Raw genomic sequence first — 7,458 nt, 5'->3', positions numbered from 1 at the left:
GTTTTTTGTGCCTCTAATGTGAAAGTACTGACCTAGGCTTCATACAAAAGTGAAGTAAGGAAATATGAAGAAAAAGAAAAAAAAAGAACAGTAGATCAGGCAAGCAGGTTGGTCTGTCATGTCATATGAGCCTATAGGAAGAGGACAACACACCTGTGTGAGTGCGTGTGCGTGTGTCTTTATGTGTAGGGTGTGGCAGAATGCGGCCTCTCAATTACCTGTGAGCATTCTTTGGAAGGTGGAGTGATACTGTGAAGGGGGTGGGGGACCAACTTTTCAACCGTCACTCCTGCCCTAAGGCCTGTGATACAACGCCCTGATCTCTTTCTTACTGTCTGTCTCACATCTCCTTTCATTTTGAGACCAGCCATTGTACTCCTTGGACCTGGCTCGATGCTCTCTGGAGTTAAGAGCTTTACTCAGCAATGTACTGTGTTAGAATGGTGGAGAGGTGGGATGGAAAAGCCTTTTTTTCTTGTTATTTTATTATGTTCGTGTACTTAACGCGAGTGTTCAGAACAATTTCCAAAGAGTTTTTCTCATTTCAGCCAGTCTTTGGGCCTGAACCCAGAAGAGAAGCTTCACAGCTCAGGGAATAACCAGCATTTGAACTCGTGCATGCAGGAGACATTAGGAAACTGAATCAGAACAATGCAAGAGACATCAGGAAACCGAATCAGAACAGCAACAGCAAAAGGTAAGAATTAGCTGTCACATTTTGCAAAAACTTCACCTTTAGTATTAAGTCTGTGCCTAGGCAGGATTTTAGAGACATGAACTGTCAAAGAACAAGGCAGAATACACTGCTTTAATGGGAAAGGATTTAACAAACATGGTGTGTCATCCTTTTGCTTTAATTTCACCTTTTTAATTGCAGAAATACAAAGAGGGGGTCGAGGAACCTAGTATCAGCTGACAGAAATCTTTAAACTTGGTAGATTTTTTTTTCTGATAACAAAAAGGGAGGGGCAATACAAAAGACTGGAAGAGGCAAGCATATTAATACTATATAAGACTTAAAAACCTTGCTTTCCAACTTATTCAGTACTCATTGCATATTCTCCGTGTTACATCACAATGTTTGTGAAGAAATGACATTAAAGTGTACACTACCTGCTCTAGAAAGTGTATCCCAACTTTGTGAAGTGACAGAAAAGTATTGTTGAGAAGCAGGTTGTAGTAAAGAATAGAGCTGAAATCTTGCAAGTAATTTATTTCACCAGGCTATATTGTGAAGTGAAATAAACAGCAGTGAGAAGGCTAGAGGCAGCAGATAGACTGTTGGCTGAATATTACTTGAGATTTCCACAGCACATTTAAGTTTCATACAATGCATCCTAATGTATTCTATGAAAGAGTGTGAACAGCCCAGTTGCAATGGGATGATGGTTCAAAATGTACTAGAAGTGAAAGCAATTTTTAGTAATTAACACACATTGTATTTCTAAGTGCCTGGCAAGCACAAAGCTTGGCTTAAGTCGTCATCCTTTACATTACTGTAGTAGGAAACCTGTTGAGGCACACCAGTTTGTATTGGTTTACCAGACATTATGAGACAGTGCTCAGATGTACCAGACATTATGTGACAGTGCTCGGATGTACCAGACATTATGAGACAGTGCTCGGATGTACCAGACATTATGAGACAGTGCTCGGATATACCAGACATTATGAGACAGTGCTCGGATGTACCACACATTATGAGACAGTGCTCGGATGTATGTAGTGCCAGTCTCTAGTTAGTATCTGTGACTAATGTGTGCAGCCATGTCATGGTTCCCAGTTCTGCATGCTCTATGGACAAAGGCATAGGGTAAGCAGACTGCCCTGCATTTTTTTATGATCACCTGTTTATTTTATTTTTATTTATTTAACATTTGTTAACCGGGAAAGTCCGACTTGGAACAAAGCCAATTTTCAGCGGAGGCCCGGGGAGAAAGGCTCCACATGCATGTCTTTGTAACGTGGGAGGAAACCGGAGCACCCGGAGGAAACCCACATGAACACAGGGAGGACATGCAGACTCCACACAGAAGGCACCCCAGCCAAAAATTGAACCAGAGAACCTCTTGCTGTGAGGCAACAACTCTACAGCTGCACCACTAAGCCTGTTCTAATCTTAATGCTGTTATCCTTGTTTATATTATAATCACAGGTGAAAGTAGTGGAAAAGAAAAGTGTGTGTGTGCTTAAAAGGGTCATTTTCACCGGTGACCAGGACAGTATGCAATATGTTGGTGAATAACATGCATCATTTTGAAGCATCTAACTCTCCACCATTCCTCTTTTATTTCAAAATGATGGCTATGAAGCTGTGTGTGTGTGTGTGTGTGTGTGTGTGTGTGTGTGTGTGTGTCAGTCAACGTGTGTGTCATTGTGTGTGTCATTGTGTGTGTGTGTGTCATTGTGTGTGTGTCATTGTGTGTGTGTGTGTGTGTGTGTGTGTGTGTGTGTGTGTGTGTGTGTGTGTGTGTGTGTGTGTGTGTGTGAGGGGCCTTTTTAAAATGAATGAACAAGGAAATTGATACCACTATGTATTGGAGAGTTACATGGTGAGACTTAAATCAGTTGTTTTGCTATGTTTTTTATCTTGGAACAGCAGACTCGTGGGTTTTATCTGATGTATACATGTGTGTTAAATTCAATGCTTACTAGTCAGTTAAACAGACCTTGGCCACCCACAAAAGTCTCTCAGTACATCAGGCCTTTCAAGATACCTTTGAATGTAAAAAGACAAGAATATTGTTGGCAATAGGACACATAAAAAGATGGACACGCATACATGCACAAACACGTATTCAATTTATATGGATTGATAGATACAGAACATGGATAGGAAAAGCTATGGACATGGACAATAAAGTGCAAGAAAGGACAGGAAGTATTAACATAGTCGAGCTCACTGAAGAATCAAGCAGGAGTCCTGCAGTTGGCATGGACAAACGGGTACCTACCATCTACAGTAAAGGAGGCTACTCTGTTGTACATATTTTTTTCCAGAAGATTTTATCTATTTGCTTTCACTGAGTTAGTAATTTATCTCTTTCTGTTGTACTTATCTTGTAAAAGTCACTCAGTATGACCTTGTACTCAGTAGTAGGGGCAATATTCTTGAAATAACACCTTATTTTGAGTAACATTATATTATGTATGTTTTGTGAAATTGTCTGCTTCTCTCAGGATGCAATATTTGTGATACATTTGGATTATCTCCCCTCCCAAATTTAGTAACAATTTCTTAATACTGTTTGTTGTACCATGGTATTTGCATCTTTTTTTATTTAAGAAAAATGCAAGCTTCTTTATATCCCCACACCTTATAGCTGTCTTTTTAAAGCATTGTACTTTGATCAGAAGGCAGGAATTAAAAAAAAAAAAAAAAAAAAAAAAAAAGAAACACTGCATCCCGCCTAACATGACCTTTGGCATCAGTTTCATATGAGAAGGTTTTTTTTTTTTTCATTTTAAAAGAATAACCTTTGACTACATGCTTGGTGACATCTGGTGGAGAAATATAAAGGTGGCTTATGATTTCAAATCTGCTATAAGAATACATTTGAAACTCGTCCCACACAAGAGCAACCTTCAGAAATTTAGAAGTACTCTAGAAGTGAGAACTGGTGTCAGAAGTTGGCATCAGCATTTGGTGACCCTAATTTTCATTCTTCATCATCATCATCTCACAATGATTTATTTCAGTGGGTGATGTCTCCCTTCCAGACTGCCATTTCTACCAGTGGCCCTATTGGCTATCTTGTTGCTATGGTACTGCAAGGGTTGTAGAAGTTAATTTCCTACCAAACAATGCCCTAGCAAGGTCCCTCCTCCCTCTGACAGTGAGGGGATCTCTTTGGGGGGGGGTGGGCTTAGTGGTATGCTTTCCTCATCTATCTAGCAGTGAGCAGTAACATACAAGAACTCTAGTGGGTCCCTCATGGGGGAGTTTGTAGTGTACATCTTTTGTCTCAGTCAGGATTTATTTACTTTTTTCTCCAGCCAGAATTTGAGCTTACTTGTTGCTGTACCAGATCCCAGTATTTCAGATTACCTGTTGCTGTACCAGATCCCAGCATTTCAGATTACCTGTTGCTGTACCAGATCTCAGCATTTCAGATTATCTATTGCTGTACCAGATCCCAGCATTTCAGATTACCTGTTGCTGTACCAGATCCCAGCATTTCAGATTACCTGTTGCTGTACCAGATCCCAGCATTTCAGATTACCTGTTGCTGTACCAGATCCCAGCATTTCAGATTACCTGTTGCTGTACCAGATCCCAGCATTCAGATTACCTGTTACTGTACCAGATCCCAGCATTTCAGATTACCTGTTGCTGTACCAGATCCCAGCATTTCAGATTACCTGTTGCTGTACCAGATCTCAGTATTTCAGATTACCCGTTGCTGTACCAGATCCCAGTATTTCAGATTGCCAGTTGCTGTACCAGACCCCAGTATTTCAGATTACTGGCTGCTGTACCAGATCCCAGTATTTCAGATTACCTGTTGCTGTACCAGATCTTGTTTAGCTTCTGCTTTCAAGTCTTGTTTGTCTTGAATAGTATCCTAGTGTAACTGACTGCCAGGCAGGCCTTGCTTCTTTATACCAGTGCACTGGTTACTCACACTAGGGGAGATGGAAACAGGTTGGGCTTGTCATATTGTGGTTCAGACTCCCTACATGTACTGTCTTGATATCTCTGGGGTGTAAACATGCAATGTCATCAGTGCACCTGCACCATTCTTCAATATGCCTTCTATGTGGGTCACTGGCTACACCCCCTGATCAAGATACAAGATTTGTATGCTACCCCATTAATTTGCAACATGAAGTAGCTAAGCAAATTCTTCCAATCTATCTACCTCCCAGGAAGTATACAGTCTGACCTCCAGGTGTGTGGACCTGTTCATCCTGAACTTGTAATACTAATCAAAGTGAGACCCCCAACACTGCAGACAGAAGGCCTATTTCTGCAACACTGGGATGTTTTTGTAATAGACATAATTCTTGAAGTGTCTCACCGTGGAAAGGTTCACAAAGTGTCTCACCCTGGAAAAAGAGGAACTACTTGTATTGGCACTAGCCAGTTCACATCTCATTAGAAATAGGGTCCACTGGTACACGATCCTGATGTACAGCAATGAGCTAATGTTGCTTCTAGTCGGCTATGTTTTGAGTATCATCCCAGGCACCAGACTACTGGCTGGGGGAGGAGAACAGCATGGCTAATAGCAGCAATCCTTCTGAGGTGGCTAAGGAATGAAAGTGCAGAAGTAGCCCATTGTGCGATTGCATCCTTGTAAAGTTGGTAGACGAAGAGAGAGACAACAAGTAAGTAGCAGAGTGAGCTGTCATCTTTATCATGAGCACACGTGAACTATCCAATCAGATATGCTAACATGAGCACATGCACTGAAGCACATGTGCTATCCATGACATAATGAAGTTAAAAAAATCTGCCTTTCATAATGTATCTTTACACCGTGAAAGGTTAGACTGCAGCCTCCATATGATAAAATGGACTAGTAACTTGCATTTACTTCTTATCCCTGATGTTTGGAATACAGTTGATTGACACAAGTGTCAGTAACACAGAAATGAAAGCTATTTATTTATTAATTTGTTACCAGGTAGACCCACTAGGAATGTGCCTTTTTTCAGGTATGAACTGGGGATGCTGCCTGCTTTAAAGACTTGTACAATTTTTAAGTAATGACTGTTAGTAACAAACCCAGGAGATTAAGCTCTTTAGCAGTTCATATCCTTAGCCTTTTGCACTCGGCTGCCCTTTCTACATTACTTTATCAATTGCAAAAGGGCCTACACAAATAATGACATTTTACTTTTTTCAGGTGTCTGTCTCTAAGCCCCTTCTACATTCTTCCCTGTCTTTCTCTAGTCAACAGATCAAGGGATTAGTAATAAGCAAAATTATCAGAAGGGATGCTGCCAGCCTGCTATTCTAGCCTATACTAGTCTAATGGAAGAATTGTAATTCACATCCTCCTTCCCTCCCTCCTTCCAAAAATGAGTCAAGTGACTCATTTCTATTGAACTAGAAGAGAATAGAAGTGACAAGTCATTTGGGTGTATATATCATTTCAAATATATCTGGCTTCCACCTTCTTCTCCATAGCAACACAAGTGGCAAACAAGCATCTGGTTTGCCTTTCGAGTAGAGTCATGGGGGGGGGGGGGTAGGGGAGGTAGAAAAACAGGTTATTGTAACATTCAGGAAAAGATTTAGTCAGCGAACAAGACTAAAGCTCTGAGCTGTTAAGGAGCTGCTCCCTGTGCCCATGGTAGAGGGTTTGATTCCTTTCACCTTCATTTGCCTATTGTGTGACTTACCACGTCACTTAACCACAGCCAGTGCTGCCACTTTGCCCCTGAAAAGAGACAATTACTCCATTGGTCTTACTGGGCCATCAAAAAGGTAAACTAAAATACAATAAATGAATCAAATAATACTGTTAATGACTAAAACATAATAAATGAATAAAATAATACTGTTAATGACTGGCACAGCAGGTTTTATACTTCTGTGCTGACTGACATTTTCATCTGCAGAGCATGTCTTGTAATCCTGAGTCCAAAATTAAAGTGTCCAAAAACTGTGTATGTAGTTGGAATAATTACTGCATTACATTTCCTCACCTATAGAGGGAGGTGTTGCACAAGACTCCCACTATGCACCACTGCCATGGTAGAACACCACAAAAGCAATTAGCTGTAGGTCGCACTGTGCATCCTAAGTCTGTGCTGAATGCAGGTGCCTGGTGTGAGGTATGCTAGGATACTGTTATGTAAGTTATCTCTGGTAAAATGTTGCTGGGTATAAGGTTAAATGCATGTTGTGTGATGCCATCCCCAAACACATGGCTTAATTGCCAACTTCTGCCTGGATGGCAAACCTCCATGTCTCCATACAACACAGAAGGGCAGTAAGGAAGCAAAATTTAAATGCAAAGCATGAAATGTAGAATGATGACTTGCCACATCTGAGATATTAGATGCAAAAGTAGCTTAAGTATTTAGAGGAAATGGCATATTAGTGGTATTCTTATGACAACTTGTAGATTTAAGGTTATGCATGTCAAATCTGTATATTTTTAAATGGCTAGGTCCACATAGCCATTGAGATGTGACTCAAGATAGGTGTTTTAATGTGACTTATTCATAACAAAAAAAATCCCACTCAAGATCAGTTAACTTTTTTATTTTTTAAGTATTGAAAAAAGTGCTCATGAAGATATCAGAGGCACTTGATGTTATTCAGGAAACGAATATGAGGCAATGGAGAAATTACTGACTTGTTGAAAAAAGAGAGAGGTAATTAAAGGGTGAAAAATGATAGAAAAGTCTGTATGTTGGCTAGTAACCGGGTATGCCAACTTTTGGATAGCATATTAAACTGAGGCCTTGTCTGTCTGAGTTGGCGTAGATCAGGTGGATTTA

General features: G+C 40.4%; 1 long non-coding RNA gene across 1 annotated transcript in view; it reads left to right on the top strand.

Moving 5' to 3' along the window:
* The first annotated feature begins 308 nt into the window (after positions 1-308).
* The window catches only part of LOC122808651, a 44,450-nt gene continuing 37,300 nt past the window's right edge, over positions 309-7,458 (top strand). Inside the window, exons 1-2 of the long non-coding RNA XR_006365810.1 lie at positions 309-451; positions 549-697. This is a non-coding gene — a long non-coding RNA (uncharacterized LOC122808651). The remainder of the gene's footprint in view (positions 452-548; positions 698-7,458) is intronic.

This window comes from Protopterus annectens, chromosome 8.part0, assembly GCF_019279795.1.
Source record: "Protopterus annectens isolate FY-2018-M chromosome 8.part0, PAN1.0, whole genome shotgun sequence".
NCBI lineage: Eukaryota > Metazoa > Chordata > Ceratodontiformes > Protopteridae > Protopterus > Protopterus annectens.
Note: the sequence above shows the minus strand (reverse complement) of the source record. Positions and strands in the feature narration are given on the sequence as shown.